Source organism: Oncorhynchus mykiss, chromosome 27 (assembly GCF_013265735.2).
Source record: "Oncorhynchus mykiss isolate Arlee chromosome 27, USDA_OmykA_1.1, whole genome shotgun sequence".
Taxonomy (NCBI): Eukaryota; Metazoa; Chordata; class Actinopteri; order Salmoniformes; family Salmonidae; genus Oncorhynchus; species Oncorhynchus mykiss.
Genome location: NC_048591.1, coordinates 1,783,644 through 1,803,177, shown reverse-complemented (window position 1 = coordinate 1,803,177; position 19,534 = coordinate 1,783,644). Strand labels below are relative to the sequence as shown.

The following is a 19,534-nucleotide window of genomic DNA, read 5'->3' as shown; positions in this document are numbered from 1 at the left end:
TAGTTCTATAATAACTATATTAACTACAACCTAAAACCTTGGAATATTGAAGTCTCATGTTAAAAGGAACCACCAGCTTTCATATGTTCTCATGTTCTGAGCAACGAACTTAAACGTTAGCTTTTTTACATGGCACATATTGCACTTTTACTTTCTTCTCAAACACTTTGTTTTTGCATTATTTGAACCAAATTTAAGTTATTATTTTTTTAGTTTAAAAAGAAATTGGCCGATTAATCAGTATCAGCTTTTTTTGGTCCTCCAATAAATCGGTATCGATATCGGCGTTGAAAAATCATAATCGATCTACCTCTCCCCTCTGTAGTGCCTTGCGGTCGAAGGCCGAGCAGTTGCCATACCAGGCGGTGATGCAACTCGATGGTGCAGCTGTAGAACCTTTTGAGGATCTGAGGACCCATGCTAAATCTTTTCAGTCTCCTGAGGGGGAATACAGTGGGGCAAAACAAGTATTTAGTCAGCCACCAATTGTGCAAGTTCTCCCACTTAAAAAGATGAGAGAGGCCTGAAAAAAAAAATCCAGAAAATCACATTGTAGGATTTTTTATTAATTTATTTGCAAATTATGGTGGAAAATAAGTATTTGGTCACCTACAAACAAGCAAGATTTCTGGCTCTCACAGACTTCTTCTTTAAGAAGCTGCTCTGTCCTCCACTCATTACATGTATTAATGACACCTGTTTGAACTTGTTATCAGTATAAAAGACACCTGTCCACAACCTCAAACAGTCACACTCCAAACTCCACTATGGCCAAGACCAAAGAGCTGTCAAAGGACTCCAGAAACAAAATTGTAGACCTGCACCAGGCTGGGAAGACTGAATCTGCAATAGGTAAGCAGCTTGGTTTGAAGAAATCAACTGTGGGAGCAATTATTAGGAAATGGGAGACATACAAGACCACTGATAATCTCCCTCGATCTGGGGCTCCACGCAAGATCTCACCCCGTGGGGTCAAAATGATCACAAGAACGGTGAGCAAAAATCCCAGAACCACACGGGGGGACCTAGTGAATGACTTGCAGAGAGCTGGGACCAAAGTAACAAAGCCTACCATCAGTAACTCACTACGCCCCCAGGGACTCAAATCCTGCAGTGCCAGACGTGTCCCCCTGCTTAAGCCAGTACATGTCCAGGCCCGTCTGAAGTTTGCTAGAGAGCATTTGGATGATCCAGAAGAAGATTGGGAGAATGTCATATGGTCAGATGAAACCAAAATATAACTTTTTGGTAAAAACTCAACTCGTCGTGTTTGGAGGACAAAGAATGCTGAGTTGCATCCAAAGAACACCATACCTACTGTGAAGCATGGGGGTAGAAACATCATGCTTTGGGGCTGTTTTTCTGCAAAGGGACCAGGACGACTGATCCGTGTAAAGGAAAGAATGAATGGGGCCATGTATCGTGAGATTTTGAGTGAAAACCTCCTTCCATCAGCAAGGGCATTGAAGATGAAACGTAGCTGGGTCTTTCAGCATGACAATGATCCCAAACACACCGCCCGGGCAACGAAGGAGTGGCTTCGTAAGAAGCATTTCAAGGTCCTGGAGTGGCGTAGCCAGTCTCCAGATCTCAACCCCATAGAAAATCTTTGGAGGGAGTTGAAAGTCCGTGGAGATCTGCATGGAGGAATGGGCCAAAATACCAGCAACAGTGTGTGAAAACCTTGTGAAGACTTACAGAAAACGTTTGACCTCTGTCATTGCCAACAAAGGGTATATAACAAAGTATTGTTATTGACCAAATACTTATTTTCCACCATAATTTGCAAATAAATTCATTAAAAATCCTACAATGTGATTTTCTGGATTTTTTTTTTCTCATTTTATCTGTCATAGTTGAAGTGATGAAAATTACAGGCCTCTCTCATCTTTTTAAGTGGGAGAAGTTGCACAATTGGTGGCTGACTAAATACTTTTTTGCCCCACTGTAGGTTTTGTCATGCCCTCTTCACGACTGTCTTGGTGTGCTTGGACCATGTTAGTTTGTTGGTGATGTGGACAGGAACTTGGAGGACTCAACTTGCTCCACTACAGCCCCGTTGATGAGCATGGGGGGTGCTCAGTCCTCTTTTTCCTGTAGTCCACAATCATCTCCTTTGTTTTGATGACGTTGAGGGAGAGCTTGTTGTCCTGGCCAAGTCTCGTCGTTGTCGGTGATCAGGCCGCGCAGTCATGAGTGAACAGGGAGTACAGGAGGGGACTGAACATGCACCCCCGAGGGGCCCCTGTGTTGAGGATCAGCGTGGCGGATGTGTTGTTACCTACCCTTACCACCTGGGGGCGGCTCGTCAGGAAGTCCAGGATCCAGTTGCAGAGGGAGGTGTTAAGTCCCAGGGTCCTTAGCTTATTGATGAGCTTTGAGGGCACTATGGTGTTGAACGCTGAGCTGTAGTCAATGAATAGCATTCTCACATAGGTGTTCCTTTTGTCCAGGTGGGAAAGGGCAGTGTGGAGTGCAATAGAGATTGCATAATCTGTGGAGCTGTTAGGGCGGTATGCAAATTGGAGTTGGTCTAGGGTCTCTGGGTTAATGGTGTTGATGTTAGCCATGACCAGCCTTTCAAAGCACTTTATGGCTACAGACGTGAGTGCTACGGGTCAGTAGTAATTTAGACAGGTTACCTTTGTGTTATTGGGCACAGAGACTATGGTGATCTGCTTAAAACATGTTGGTATTAGACTCGGACAGGGAGAGGTTGAAAATGTCAGTTGGTCAGCGCATGCTCGCAGTACACGTCCTGGTAATCCGTCTGGCCCTGCGGCCAATATACTTTTTGTGTGATTTTATTGTCACTTGTTACCAGTACAATTAACTAGTGGTCCCTCAATTAACAGTTGCATCATACTTCGATATAGCGTGCAGTATACAGTGGTACGGTACAGTGTGTTACAGTGCTTGATGTTAATGCTTGTTCGAACCACCAGAAGGCATCTTTGAGCACATCTACTCCATTTAATAATGAGGGCATTTGAAGTCGAGCAGAGATGCAATTATGAATGTCATGATTAAAATTGAATTGACCGGTTCAGTTTGAGATTACGTGTAAAAAATAAATTGCCTTTTTACATTAGCCTATGTAGTTGTATATCCTATGTAGGCGTATATACTACTGTACTAAAACATCTGTTAATGCAAGTCCTTAAAAAATACAAATATAGGCAGAATATTGTATGAAATATTTGGACGGTTAAAGGCCGACATTTGTTCGTTTTAATCAAATCTGGTCGTTTCAATTCATAAGTGACTCGTTACATTCTCTTGTTGATATTATATCCTGGCCTTTATTTGAGATTATCATCAGTTTAAAGAATGTCTTTTTTTCCTGAAAAACACACCAACCTCTCACACAAATTAGTTTCAATCACCAATTAACTATTATGCGAGTTTGTGCTGGCTATTGTCCAATTTAATGGCTCATCAAGGCGTGAACTGTGACCAAATGTCCAGCACTACTGTAAGCCCAGTACTGTATTCTAAAAATAAAAAACACAGCATCTGCACTTACTGTAGTAGAAATATATTATTGAATTAGATTTTTTTTAAGGACTGTTTTAAATTGCTCTGCCATTATTAGTATTAGTATTATTGTATGAGGTATTCTTGTTGGGGTTACCCCTGTGCTGTGATGTGGGTTTTATATGGTGTGTATTCTCTTTTCTCTCCACTGGCTATCTGGTAAACAGGCTACACTCTAGGCAGTTTCTTCTGCTGATGTGTGTGGGTCTGGTAGTGGTACTCTCTCTATTCTACTCTTTTCCTTTCGTCATGATTAATACCTGCCTGGCACCCGACCAAAATCTTTCTTTACCCCTCTCTAATAAATACCGCTACAACGTGGAATGGGATATGTTCCGCATTGCGACAAACAACGACATTGATGAATAAGCTGATTGCTGATTCGGTGAGCGAGTTTATTAGCAAGTGCATCGGCGATGTCGTACCCACAGCAACTATTAAAACATTCCCTAACCAGAAACCGTGGATTGATGGCAGCATGAAACTGAAAGCGCGAACCACTGCTTTTAACCAGGGCAAGGTGACCGGAAACATGACCGAATACAAACAGTGTAGCTATTCCCTCCGCAAGGCAATCAAACAAGCTAAGAGTCACTATAAAGACACAGTAGAGTCGCAATTCAACGGCTCAGACACAAGAGGTATGTGGCAGGGTCTACAGTCAATCACAGACTACAAAAAGGAAACCAGCCCCGTCGCGGTCCAGGATGTCTTGCTCCCAGACAGACTAAACAACTTCTTTGCTCCCTTTGAGGACAGTACAGTGCCACTGACACGGCCCGCTACCAAAACCTGCGGACTCTCCTTCACTGCAGCCGACGTGAGTAAAACATTTAAACGTGTTATCCCTCGCAAGGCTGCGGGCCCAGACAGCATCCCCAGCCGTGTCCTCAGAGCATGCGCAGACCAGCTGGCTGGTGTGTTTACGGACATATTCAATCAATCCTTATCCCAGTCTGCTGTTCCCACATGCTTCAAGAGGGCCACCATTGTTCCTGTTCCCAAGAAAGCTAAGGTAACGGAGCTAAATGACTACCGCCACGTAACATTCACTTCCGTCATCATGAAGTGCTTTGAGAGACTAGTCAAGGACCATATCACTTCCACCCTACCTGACACCCTAGACGCACTCCAATTTGCTTAGATCCACAGACGACGCAATCGCAACCACACTGCCCTAACCCATCTGTGTATAAGGTAGTTGTTGCGAAATTGTTAGATTAGATTACTCGTTGGTTATTACTGCATTGTCGGAACTAGAAGCACAAGCATTTCGCTACACTCGCATTAACATCTGCCAACCATGTGTATGTGACAAATAAAATTTGATTTGGCTGTAATCGCTTCCAAAGGTGCTTCAACAAAGTTGAAGTAAGGGAGTAAGAGTAAGGGGTCTGAATACTTATGTAAATGAGTAAGGGGTCTGAATAAGAGAGTAAATGTTATATTTCAGTTTTTTTTTATACATTTGCAAAAATGGCTAAAAACCTATTTTTGCTTTGTCATTATGGGCTATTGTGTGTAGATTGATGAGAAAAAAACAACTAATTTAATCAATTTTAGAATAAGGCTGTAATGTAACATAATGTGGAAAAAGTCAAGGGGTCTGAATACTTTCCGAATGCACCGTATAATATAGCCCTCTAGTTGGCTATGCATAGCCGAATCACGGGTACCATCCAATAATGTATCTAAGAGTCCTGCCCCTGTGGGAGCAAGCTGTACATATAGGGACAAACATAATACTGTACCACAAGAGGAAGATACACTTAGAGTGCATTTGCCATTCTGGTAAAATGCATTGTCTATTGTATAGGACAGGAAAAAAAATAAGGCCATGAGAGCATAGGACAGCTGGACATACCAAGGTCAGAGGGACACACAAAAAGGAGGGGGTCAGCCAAATGACCAACGGATGGACTATAGACATAGGACATATTTTTAGGACAGCAAGAGAAGAGACATAGTCTACTAGTCCTAATAAGGACAGACATACCAAAGAACACACCAAGCTAAACATAAGGGCCCATAGGATAAGATGGGCATGTATTATTTTTGTGACATGAAGAGGTCCTGTCACCATTATAACTTAACTAAAAGCAGATATGGGCGTTATTGGGCGTGAACAAGCAGGATGCACAGATTGGGATATAATGGTGGCAGATGGACTGAGGGAAGTAACTTCATTTGCATGTGGGATGGACTCATATGTTGTATGTGAATAAATACAGAGCCAGTGCTCTGGAAAAGGGTGTGTTCCGCGGACCATCTAGGCTTCTGATATGTTTGTATTAAAAGCCTATATTGAATTCACAAGTTCTTGTGTTATATTTTGTAACGATCCTCCACGACAGACCTTGGCGAGCTTGCCAGGAGAGACAGGGACCACGGAGTGACGTTCCGGGCTGATGACGGTTTCTTTGGACAATCTTGCAAACAAAGGTGGCCGCCTAACTATAAAAAGGTAAGCATGTTCTTACATAGTTAAAATGTTTGTAGATTGCTTCAGAGATCCTGTCTCAGCGAGAGGGGCGTCACGTAGGTCTCTCTTTAAATTTCCTAAACCCAGTAGAATGCTAAGAACTTTTGAATTCAATCAATTGCATGCATGTGTGATTTTGGGGGTTGTTAAATATATATTTGCATTTGTAAGGACTAAGTATGGGGAGACGGGTAGACCTTGCTGGAGTCAGGCGTTTAGCGGAGAGGGCTTGCACTCGTTCTGGTCGGACCGTTCGAACGGACCCACGTATCTGGGTTGATTGGGGGAGTTGCTCCGTCTGATTCTGCTTGGCCGGGCTCGACTGTCTCAGGATCTGTTTTGGGATGTGCGTAAACACAGCCCAATCAACCTGAGCGGGCGACTTGTGTCGAGTGTATATGATTCGCACTGCCCCTCTCGTTGAGCCATTGTGTGGGCTGACTAGTGCGGCTGTTCGCGCTCTCTGGCTGAGCTGCTTGGCCCGGTGTGGGGCTGCTGCTGTCTGCCCGTATGGTCAAAACAAATCAATAAGTAGTTTAAAAAATCCTGTAATACTGCTTCAATAAAGTTAGTAGAAGGACTGAATGGACAGGTTACTTATGAATACAGCTCTAAAATAATAGAGATCTGCATAAATAAGTAGTTAGAAAAATCCACGAATACCGCCCTTTAAAAGAGATTAGAAAAGGGGTCTGCTTGGGTGGTGTATTCACGGTTACCGCCTTTAGAAGAGAGAGAGAGGGACTGCTTGGGTGAATAGATAGGGAGCGGAAGAACTCTGACCCGGATTTGGCTGGCTTCAACTGCAGAATAAATCCTATAGAACGTTTCTGGCTTATGTTGAGGATGTGAATTAAGTTTAGAAACTATAGATCGTTTTAGGTAAAACGAAGGGTGTGTGTGAACAAATGTGAATAAAGAAACTGAATGAATGGAAAAAAAACACATGAATGAGAATTCTCTGTGGTAAAAGGAAGAAGAACAGGTTGTTCACACACAACGTGTGTGTCGTGCCAGAGGATGTCCAGAGGACGGACGGCGGAGTCTTTCTGTGACAGGCAGGTTAATAAATTAAGAGGAGGCACTCTTAACTATCGCTAGACAAAGGGAACGAAATTGATAAACATTGGGCAAAAGAAGGTCAAAATAAGGATAAAACATTGAAGTGATAATGTGTTGAACGACCATTGTAAAAAATACAATAGGTGTTGAAAAGAGGTATTAAACAAGGCACGGATAGTATATAACGGATGTGAAGTAGGAAGAAAGAATTAAAAAATATACAAGATAGGATAAATTAGGAATATAAACAATAAGAAACAGTAGAATAGAATATAATAAGTAAGAACCAATAAATAAAAAGTGTAGATATTATAAATAGCTGAATTAAAAGAAAAAAAAGGTATTAAATAGGATTTAATACACTGAATAAAGTGAAAGTAATAGAATAAGTACTGATAAAATGAATAGAACATAATGTAACCCCTATGCAGAGTATAAATAATAATGATATTTGTGAATGGGATAAACGCACAGTGATATTTGAGGTACTGTACTAGAATAAGACATTAAGTCTTCTGTAGTATTCAGTAATACAGTTACAGGCATTATAGAGTAGGCTTTAATAGGAGGTATTAAGTGCTGTAACTAATTAATTATTATCTGGGAAAGTGGGTAGCCCTACCTTGGGAAATAAGTTAATAAAAGGGAGTGTTTAGGAAAAATAAATAAATAGTGGCATGGAAACAAACGGACTGTTTCGCCCTGGAATATGGAGATAGCGAAATTTAATAAAGCCATAGAGTCGCTGAAAGAAGCGCACGTTAATTCTACCAATTCGGCTTGAATATAAAAGAGCAAACTGGATAATGTAGGGCAACATTACCCGATAAACAGGATAAATAAAATAAACGATTAAGGGAGGCAATAATGAATTGGAACATTCACATAAAACCATAACAAGAAGCTTAACTTACCAGTGTTTTGATGTTAATTAACATTCTATCATCAGAAAATACATTACGATGGGGGACAGATATGATTTTGCTTGCCCTCGCAGACGTGCGAGTGGTTAGCAGAGCTATAGAGAATATCTCAGCGTAAGAAAATAGCTCCCTGTTATAGATGTGGAGTTAATGGGTATGGGAAGAATGAGTGTAAGGTCTAATGATGTTCTGTATTTTGTCATTCTGTATTATGTTTTGTGTGGACCCCAGGAAGAGTAGCTGCTGCTTTTGCAACAGATAATGGGGATCCTAATAAAATACCAAATACCAAAGTTGATATTGGGAGATTTCAAAACGTGGTAAATCATGCTATTTCACGGAAAACTTCAGATTTTGCACGAATGACTCATGGGTGAAAGATGTATGAAACCCCAATGAATGCACAATCAAAAGGATCTACCCATAATGATAGGGGACGTTACAAGTGTTATCACAAGTGTTATCAGTTTAGAGATTGGTAAACAGAAATTATACCACTTACAACTGAAAGATAAACCATTTAAGTGATTGAAAAAAACATTATAGACAAGAAATCATATCAAAAGTGATGTGAATATTGCTTTTTAAAAACAGATACTTAGATTGAATATGTATACACGTTGAAAGTGATTTGGTGTAGTGAAAAGGTGCCTTTGTAAATGTGTTTGTTGTACTCAGTAAATTGAAAATGTGCTTAGTCTGTTTCGATGTGTCCTTAATTGCACCAAAGTGATTGAAAAGAACTGTAACATTATACACGTGTGACAAGCAGAGCAGAGCAGAGCAGAGCGGCACAACTAACGGTTGTTTGTCAGATAAGCATTAGCCAAGTGACTCCAAAGGTCAATCCCAGCTTTCATGGTGTATTATGACGCATGAAAACTTGGACAGACAGCCACCTCTTCTGTCCATTGAGCCAATGCTGCTGACCTGTTTCAAGGAAATGTATGTCTCTAGCTGACAACTCTGTCTGGATGCCTCACCTAAGCAATGTTGTGGGTGGTGCGTCAGGTTAGCCTGTGACACAGGCTGTGTCCCAAATTGCAGTATATAGTGCACTACTGTTGGGCCCTGGTCCCAAAAGGGAATAGGGTGCCATTTGGGACATAGTCTGCATCACAGGAATAGGATGCCAGGGTCCCGGGAATAGGGTGCCAGGGCCCATTTGGGATGCAGACACAGTCCTCTGTATATTGACAGAGTCTGCAATGTGTGTGTGTGTGCTACCTGTGCGATACGGTGGTGCTGCAGGTTGATGACTCTGGACACAGCCATTTGAATGCTGCCAAACACCGCCACCACCTCCAGGATCTTATCGTCAAAGGATGGCGCCGTGAACGTCTGCAGGGACGAGGACATGTCATTTTTTAATACACTGAGTGTACAAAACATTTGGAACACCTTCCTAATATTTAGTTGCTCCCCCTTTTGCCCTCAGAACAGGCTCAATTCGTCAGGGCAATAACTCTACAAGGTGTTGAAAGCGTTCCACACGGATGCTGGCGCATGTTGATTCCAATGCTTCATACGGTTGTGTCAAGCTGGCTGGATGTTCTTTGGGTGGTGGACCATTCTTGATACACACAGGAAACTGTTGAGCGTGAAAAACCAGGCAGCGTTGCAGTTCTTGACACACTCAAACTGGTGCACTAATCCTAACCCTGCTACAATACCCCGTTCAAAGACAAATCTTTTGTCTTGTCCATTCACCTTCTGAATGGCACACATACACAATCCATGTCTCATTTGTCTCAAATCCTTCTTTAACCTGTCTCCCCTCTTCACCTACACTGATTAAATTAAAGTTTTCACCTGGATACACCTGGTTAGTCTATATCATGGAAAGAGCATTTGTTTCTTATGTTTTGTACACTCAGTATAAGCCACATATGTTGTGAAGAGCTGTGGTCGAGTGGCAACACTTCTCACATATACAGTGCCTTCAGAAAGTATTCACACCCCTTATCTTTTTCCATGTTTTGTTGTGTCACAGCCTGAATTTGAAATGGATTAAATTGATACAAATTAATACAAAACGAAAAGCTGAAATGTCTTGAGTCAAGTATTCAACCCCTTTGTTATGGCAAGCCTAAATATGTTCACACTGTGTGCAATAATAGTATATAACATGATTTTTTAATGACTACCTTATCTCCGTATCCCTAACATACAATTCATTATTTGTAAGGTCCCTCAGTCAAGCAGTGAATTTCAAACACAGATTTAACCACAAAGCCAAGGGAGGTTTTCCAATGCCTCGCAAAGAAGGGCACCTACTGGTAGATGGGTAAAAACATTATTTTTTAAAACTTTGGATGCTGTATCAATACACCCAGTCACTACAAAGATACAGGCCTCCATCCTAATTCACCATGTGGCCAATGGCCCTTAAATGTACACACAGAGCTTACATTAATAATATACAGTACATGTCAATCTCTCCTGGCTCAAAGTAGAGGAGAGATTGACTTCATCACTACTATTTGTGAGAGGTATTGACATGTTGAATACACCGAGCTGTCTGTTTAAACGACTAGCACATGGCTCAGAAACCCATACATTCCCAGCAAGACATGCCACCAGAGGTCTCTTCACAGTCTCCAAGTCCAGAACAGACTACGGGATGCGCACAGTACTACATAGAGCCATGAATACATGGAATTCTATTCCACATCAAGTAACTGATGCAGGCAGTGAAATCAGTTTTTTTTTAAAAATACACCTTATAAGAACAGGGGGGATTTTGAAGAGATACACACACAGTTGTCAGTTCATAATGGTTTTAAAATTATATAACTGGCTTAATTTTGCTAGGCAGCAGCTAATGGGGATCCATACACAATGGCACACATACACAATCCATGTCTCAATTGTCTCAAGGCTTAAAAATCCTTCTTTATCCCATCTCCTCTATTTAACAGTTGACATCAAAAAGGGAGCATATCTCAAAAAGAGAGGGTTTTGATGACACTTACATCATCCTCTTTAGTCCCGCCCCAGAAGTTGGTGCCACCTGCATAGCTGGGGATGTTCAGGACAGCTATGCCCTGCAGGCTGGGGAGGGGGATAGGCCTCCCGTCACACTAAACACACACACACACACACACACACACACACACACACACACACACACACACACACACACACACACACACACACACACACACACACACACACACACACACACACACACACACACACACACACACACACACACACACATTATCATACTGTGACAACAAAAAAAACTTTCTGCATATGCTCTGTTACAAACACCCACAATAACAACACCAGACATTAATCGAAAAGTCCAAAAACAGAGGTGTCAATCCCAGATTGTCCTTTAAGGTAAGGGTCAGGGTTCGAGTTAAGGGATGACAGTCAAGTCTCTTTAGGGAACGGCACACTGAGGTGCATCACACGGATAAAATAGTAGTTGACGTACATCATTGTCCGTTTTCGTCTTTTGAAAGTACAACTCATCCCTGCTTTTATTCCGGACGAGTTGCATACGTACAAATGTGGATGTATTGTCTTTGTTGGAGTTTTTTGTTGGACAATTTCAACTAATCTCCGTTGTTATTCATCCAGCAACGGATGACACTCATTGAAAAACCACTGGCTCCACCCGGAATATTCAGACAAAATCTCAATGTGGACGTACCCTTAGTTGCACTCACTTGGTCATCGTTGTTTTCTTACCTCCAGCAGTACCTTCTGCTCTAGGTTCTTGTAGGTGCAATGCAGCAGCTCTTTGGTACCCAGAACCCCGTACCACATCATGTTCTTGGTGCGACTCCTGAACACAGACCGACCCACAGCTTACCACAGTGGCATGGCACACATACACACACACACACTGTATACATAGAACCAAAACAACACAAAGAAATGTGCTTTATGTTCAACAAACAAACATTAGGCTCTTTGTGGAGAGCAGCAGCACAGAAATGGAAGACATATCTATTATAAAGGACAAAACACACAATGAGGACGAACAGTTTAAAGCAGCAGGTGAAAGCTAACATGGCGCGGCCAATCACTGCTTTTAGCCATAGGTCTTTGCGGTGTGTCTGAGCTATAAACAGTTTCTCCGGGATTTTGTGATTTTTTTTGTGATATTTGCAGTCAAAAATGCTTGATTTTGCTGCGGCAATACAGCTATTTTGCATAGTAATTTGCGAAGATTTTTGTCCAAATGATCACGAAAATGCACTGACGTGGGACTAATTCACTACAATTCTGCACAATTTGCTTTGCTAAAGCTATGATCTTCTGTTCAAACATTAAAAGAAATTCAAAGTGGGCCCCAACTGGTATGCCCTTCTTGCCCTGTCTGAATTCATTGTTTTTTAAATGGTCGATTCTTACTGACTGTCTAGGTTTTACTTTGGTGATTGTTATTTCCAGAATATTTTCTGCATTCTTTCTGTGTTGTTTCAGTCATTTAAGTTTACACTGAAAGCATTTTTCCAATCCCCAAAATGTATTTCTAAATTGTTTGGTCTGTTTTACACAGTTTTACACGGACCCAGACTAGACCCCTATCAAAACTATCAAAACCCAGACCCTGTGTACTGAGTCCATGACCAGACCAACACTGTATTTATGTGGTCTCAAGACAAAGACCACGAGATCAAGACTACATCTCTGCTTATCACCCGATCCAGGGCTGGGTCTATTTGGTTTAGTTAGCTTCATTCCTCAGTTACCTGCACTTCTCAGGATGCTCGTCCCGCTTATTGTTGAAGTCCAGTGATATCTTAGCATCTAGGCCGATCCCAAAGTAGTTGTTCATCACACATTTCTCAGTGTAGCAGTCACTGAAACCAAACACAGTACAAGGTCACTCACGACTCTGGAGCAAGAGGTAGATGATGATGAGCTTAAAGGGATAGTTCACTTCAAAAGCATGGGGAAGGCTGGGACATGGAAAGAGGAAGGCAGAGGAGTTCTTTCCCAATGCTTTTTAGTTCAATCCGTTTCCACTAGCATTGCTCCAAGCTCCAAGCTCCAAGACGCTGGCCAGGAGATTCTGGACATTGTTTAATAACCAGCTAACAAACCTAAAAATGGTTTGGATGAAATCACTCACAAGGTCTCTGGGTCACAGCTGAAGGAGACCAGCAGTCTGCTGATGACCGAACTGCTGGAGAGGGAGCCAGAGATACCAGCCCTGAGACCTGAACAAACACACAACACATACTGAACACTGACTGACAATTGAGCACAGAGAGAGCAAAATTATATCACAGGAATATAAAGTGTAATAGTAAAAAAAAAGTTGGTTATTTTTCGGTTTATAAACAACTAATTGTCTAATGTCAGTTCAATTATTTGAATTCCATTTCATTCAGGATTTTTCTGTGAGCTCAATGCGCTGCAGTTTCTCTCGTGATTAATCAGATCATGCCAAATTGTGCAATATAATAGGGAGTTGTAGTTTCCAACAGGCCAATGTTCTACATAAAGTTTTCTGCGCTAAACTAACGGCAATGACCATAATCCATTGCGTGGCTACTTTTCCGGTCTGTTTCTCTTTTACGCCTGCGGGAATATATAGAGAGCAGTTTCTTTGCGCAGTATCTCTACCTGAAAATACATTATCTAAGTAATTGATAGTTGGTATTCAGCAGTCATAAAAGTATGGCTTATTTACTTTGAAGATCTACCAAAATAGTGGTTTTGTCAGACAGCCTAGGCAGCAGCTCTGTAAAGGAGATGATGACTTGGAATTAAATCATCATCAAATAAAACAATTGTAATATACACAACAACTGAAATATTCTATTAAAGTAAAGTTATTATTAAGTGATAATCAGTAATGGGCAGTCACTACCATCCTGGGACTTTTATTAATTGTTTTATTCTGTGTTTTTACAGCATTTAACCCACATTTTAAAAAGTATTTAAATCATAACAGAACCGACCTCAAAAAGCACTACGGTGTAGACAAGTGTCCAAGGGGGTAGGGGTCAATTTGGGATTGGGGAACTGAGGGCCCTTGGTACAGAGCTGGTGAGAACTTGTGCCCTTACTTGGGTAGAGGATCTTGGTGTTGAGCATTGGCATGCTCTCTCGACTTCCTGTCTGGGAAGGAAGTGACGCAGAGCTGCCCAGTGACAGGCTTCCTTTGTTGATGAGCTTTTCACAAGGAGTCTTGGACACTACGGGATCAAATAGAGACACAGAAAGACATGAGACACTGGGATGATGATTAAAGGCCCACTCCTTCATTTAAAAACAACACACATTTAAAAGAGTTAATCTTCAAGAATAAATGGGCACGCATCATTAATTAAAATTATCAATTTCGTCTGGGCCGTTCATTAGGGTATGCAACGAAAACACTTTAAAAAGGTAGTCCTTCCCTGGTTCGGTCTTGTTTTCTTACATTTGGTACCAAATGAACACGACCCACTGTAGGACGACTGCAAAAACAGCTTGACTTGCTTTTCCTCCTTCTCCTCCTCCTCTGCCCCCAGAGCAAACCCCTCCTGAGTCTGGGCATTCTGCTCGTCCACCGCTGATAGAAGAATAGAGAGGAAAACCGTTCAGCAACAAGAGTAGGTACAGTGCTTTCGGGATGTATTCAGACCCCTTGACTTTTTCCACATTTTTGTTACGTTTAAGCCTTATTCTAAAATGGATTAAAAAAAATACAAATCCTCAGCAATCTACACACAATACCGAATAATGACAAAGCAAAAGCAGGTTGTTATAACATAACTTTAAAAAAAAACAGAAATACCATATTTACACAAGTTTTCAAAAGTCAAGGGGTCTGAATACTTTCCGAAGGCACTGTATTTTGAAAAGTACAGGGCAGATTAAACCACTCTTTCTTTTTTAAATGTAACTTAGCAAGTCAGTTAAGAACCAATTCTTATTTGGATGAGTGTAGATAGCAACTATATCATCTCAGGGTTGGCATACGTCTATTCCATTTCGCTTCACTCAATTCAGGAAGTAAACTGAAATTCCTATTCCAATAACTATAATAGGGAGTCCTGCTCTCCTGTTGCAATGCTCATGGCTTTGATGTTTTTGGCTGTCCTCTGTTTTTATGTAACATGTGAAACCTCAAGTATGCCAAGTAGGTCAGTGTATCCTACTATGTTTTAATGTTTGTTTATTTTTTAACCACATCAGACAAAAAGTTCCCGTACAGGAAAAATAACCTTATTGTAATTCTAATTCCAATTTTCAGAATTGCTTTTCATGGAGGACTGAATTGGAAATTCAGTTTACTTTCTGAATTGACCCCAACTATGAACTATAAAAGAAATAGCAGTAGGAAGGTAACATCTTACCTTTCTCAGTGTGCTCAATGATATGCCTGATGGCTTTCTTCAGGCTGTTGGCTCTCAGCATCAGCTGTTCCCTGGGGGAGCACGGGGGGGAGCACGGGGGGGCGGCGGTCGATGGCACCAGAACCCCCTCGCCCTCCTCCTGCTCCTCAGCGATGGTAGGAGGAGGGGCAGGCGTCATAGTAGACACCTGCGCCTCCTCGTTGAGAGTCTTCAGCAGCGAGTCCAGCTTCTCCTTCAGAACTCCACACTGCAACCAATCGACCAATCAACACAGGTCCGATTCACTGGATTAGTACAAACATGGCTGGAGGGAGTTTCCACCATATTTCCTATACCAATCATTTACATAAAATCACTGAATGGATGTGAACAACTGCACACTTTGGGAGGAAGATGAGATAACTGGGACAAAGCAATGGTTCCTTGCAGCTTACCTTCTTGGCCATAGCCTCCGACTCCTCGGAGCTCTCCTTGTTCTTCTCGTAGGCCTTCCCCACTCGAGCCACAAAGTCTTTCACTGTCTCACACAGTACCCTATGAACATGCACAACACACACACACACAGTCAGGGCAATGGAAACCTACACCTAACAATGCTCGGGATAGTGAAGCTGGACATAAGAAACAGTATGGACATAGCAGGTGGGCAGACTGATTGAAGTTACAGACATACTTAGCCGAGAAGATGACCACTGAGTGCTGATCTGAAGTCAGGATCATGGACAGGTGGGCTGCCACAGAGTCCTCATAGGTCAGAATCTGTTGCACCTGTGGAACAGGTAACAATCAAAGTCGAAAACAGGCTATTCTTGAGGAAATGTATCTTGAACTGCACAGCATCACCACATTCAGGGCATTCGGGAAATATTCAGACTCCTTCCCTTTTCCACATTTTGTTACGTTACAGCCTTATTCTAAAATGGATTTATTAAAAAAAATGTTCTTCATCAATACACACACAATACCCCATAATGACAAATCGAAAACAGGTTTTTAGAAACTTTTGCAAATGTATTAAAAAAACTAAACAGAATACCTTATTTATACTAGCATTCAGAACCTTTGCTATGAGACTCAAATTGAGCTCAGGTGCATCCTGTTTCCATTGATCATCCTTGAGATGTTTCTAACACTTGATTGGAGTCCACCTGTGGTAAATTCAATTGATTGGACATGATTTGGAAAGGCACCCACCTGTCTATTTAAGGTCCAACAGTTGGCAGTTCATGTCAGCAAAAACCAAGCCAGGAGGTTGAAGAAATTGTCCATAGAGCTCAGAGACAGGATTGTGTCGAGGCACAGATCTGGGGAAAGGTACTAAAAACATTTCTGCAGCACTGAAGGTCCCCAAGGACACATTGGCCTCCATCATTCTTACATGGAAGAAGTTTGGAACCACCAAGACTCTACCTAGAGCTGGCCGCCCGGCCAAACTGAGCAACCAGGGGAGAAGGGCCTTGGTTAGGGAGGGGAACAGGAACCGAATGGTCACTCTGACAGAGCTCCAGAGTTTCTCTGTGGAGATGGGAGGACCTTCCAGAAGGACAACCATCTATACAGCACTCCACCAATCAGGTCTTTATGGTAGAGTGGCCAGACAGAAGCCACTCCTCAGTAAAATGAAAATTGCAATTGGCTCAGAACAGGGCAGCACGGCTGGCCCTTGGATGTACATAGAGAGCAAACATTAATAATATGCATGTCAATCTCTACTTCATCACTACTTGTATTTGTGAGAGGTATTGACATGGAGAAAGCACCAAGCCGTCTGTTTAAATGACTACCACACAGCTCAGACACCCATGCATACTAGAGGTCGACCGATTATGATTTTTCAACGCCGATGCTGATTATTGGAGGACCAACAAAAGCCGATACCGATTAAATCGGCCGATGTAAAAAACAATATATATATTTGTAATAATGACAATTACAACAATACTGAATGAACACTTATTTTAACTTAATATAATACATCAATAAAATCAATTTATCCTCAAATATAAAATGAAACGTTCAATTTGGTTTAAATAATGCAAAAACAAAGTGTTGGAGAAGAAAGTAAAAGTGCAATATGCGCCATGTAAAAAAGCTAACGTTTAAGTTCCTTGCTCAGAACATGAGAACATATGAAAGCTGGTGGTTCCTTTTAACAAGAGTCTTCAATATTCCCAGGTAAGAAGTTTTAGGTTGTAGTTATTATAGGACAATTTCTCTCTATACAATTTGTATTTCATATACCTTTGACCATTGTTTGTTCTTATAGGCACTTTAGTATTGCCAGTGTAACAGTATAGCTTCCGTCCCTCCTTCTCCTCGCTCCTCCCTGGGCTCGAACCAGGAACACAACAACAACAGCCACCCTCGAAGCAGTGTTACCCATGCAGAGGGGAGGGGAACAACCACTCCAAGTCTCAGAGCGAGTCACGTTTGAAACGCTATTAGCGCGCACCCCACTAACTAGCTAGCCATTTCACATCGGTTACACCAGCCTAATCTCGGGAGTTGATAGGCTTGAAGTCACAAACAGCACAATGCTTGAAGCACAGCAACGAGCTGCTGGCAAAACGCACAAAAGTGCTGTTTGAATGAATGCTTACGAGCCTGCTGGTGCCTACCATCGCTCAGTCAGACTGCTCTATCAAATCATAGACTTAATTATAACATAATAACACACAGAAATGCGAGCGTTAGGTCATTAATATGGTCGAATCCGGAAACGCTCATCTCGAAAACAAGACGTTTATTCTTTCAGTGAAATACGGAACCGTTCCGTATTTTACCTAACGGGTGGCAACCATGAGTCTAAATATTCCTGTTACATTGCACAACCTTCAATGTTATGTCATAATTATGTACAATTCTGGCAAATTAGGCGGCACAAACTGTTGCATATACCCTGACTCTGCGTGCAAATAACGCAAGAGAAGTGACACAATTTCACCTGGTTAATATTGCCTGCTAACCTGGATTTCTTTTAGCAAAATATGCAGGTTTAAAAATATATACTTCTGTGTATTGATTTTAAAGAAAGGCATTGATGTTTATTGTTAGGTACAGTCGTGCAACAATTGTGCTTTTTTCGCAAATGCGCTTTGTTAAATCATCCCCCGTTTGGCGAAGTTGGCTGTCTTTGTTAGGAAGAAATAGTCTTCACAGAGTTCGCAACGAGCCAGGTTAGCAGGCAATATTAACTAAATATGCAGGTTTAAAAATATATACTTGTGTATTGATTTTAAGAAAGGCATTGATGTTTATGTTTACACATTGTGCAAGACAGTTTTTTTTTTGCGAATACGCACCGCATCAATTGTATGCAATGCAGGACACGCTAGATAAACTAGTAATATCATAAACCATGTGTAGTTAACTAGTGATTATGATTGATTGATTGTTTTTATAAGATAAGTTTAATGCTAGCTAGCAACTTGCCTTGGCTTCTTACTGCATTTGCATAACAGGCAGTCTCCTCGTGGAGTGCAATGAGAGGCAGGTGGTTAGAGCATTGGACTAGTTAACTGTAAGATTGCAAGATTGAATCCCCGAGCTGACAAGACAGTTAACCCACTGTTCCTAGGCAGTCATTGAAAATAAGAATATGTTCTTAACTGACTTGCCTAGATAAATAAAGGATAAATAAAATAAAAATCGGTGTCCAAAAATACAGATTTCCGATTGTTATGAAAACTTGATATCGGCCATTCCGATTAATCGGTCTACCTCTAATGCATACCTCACAAGACATGCCACAAGAGGTCTCCTCACAATCCCCAAGTCAAGAACAGACTATGGGAGGTGCACAGTACTACATAGTGCCATGACTACATGAAACTCTATTCCACATCAGGTAACTGATGCAAGCAGTAAAATTATATTTAAAAAACAGATAAAAATACACTTTATGGAACAGCGGGGACTGAAGAAACACAAACATAGGCACAGACACATATGATAACATATGCACTATACACACATGGATTTTGTGTTGTAGATATGTGGTAGTGGAGTACGGGCCTGGGGGCACCCACTTAGTGTGTTGTGAATTCTGTAATGAATCTATTGTAATGTTTTTAAAATTGTATAACTGCTTTAATTTTGCTGGACCCCAGGAAGAGTAGATGCTGCGAAGGCAGCAGCTAATGGGGATCCATAATAGATACAAATACAAAAAGGCACATGAAAGCCTGCTTGGAGTTTGCCAAAAGCCACCTAAAGAA

The 19,534-nt window shown here is 41.5% G+C and overlaps 1 pseudogene; it reads right to left on the bottom strand.

Moving 5' to 3' along the window:
* The window catches only part of LOC110507042, a 50,741-nt pseudogene that overhangs the window by 11,268 nt on the left and 19,939 nt on the right, over positions 1-19,534 (bottom strand).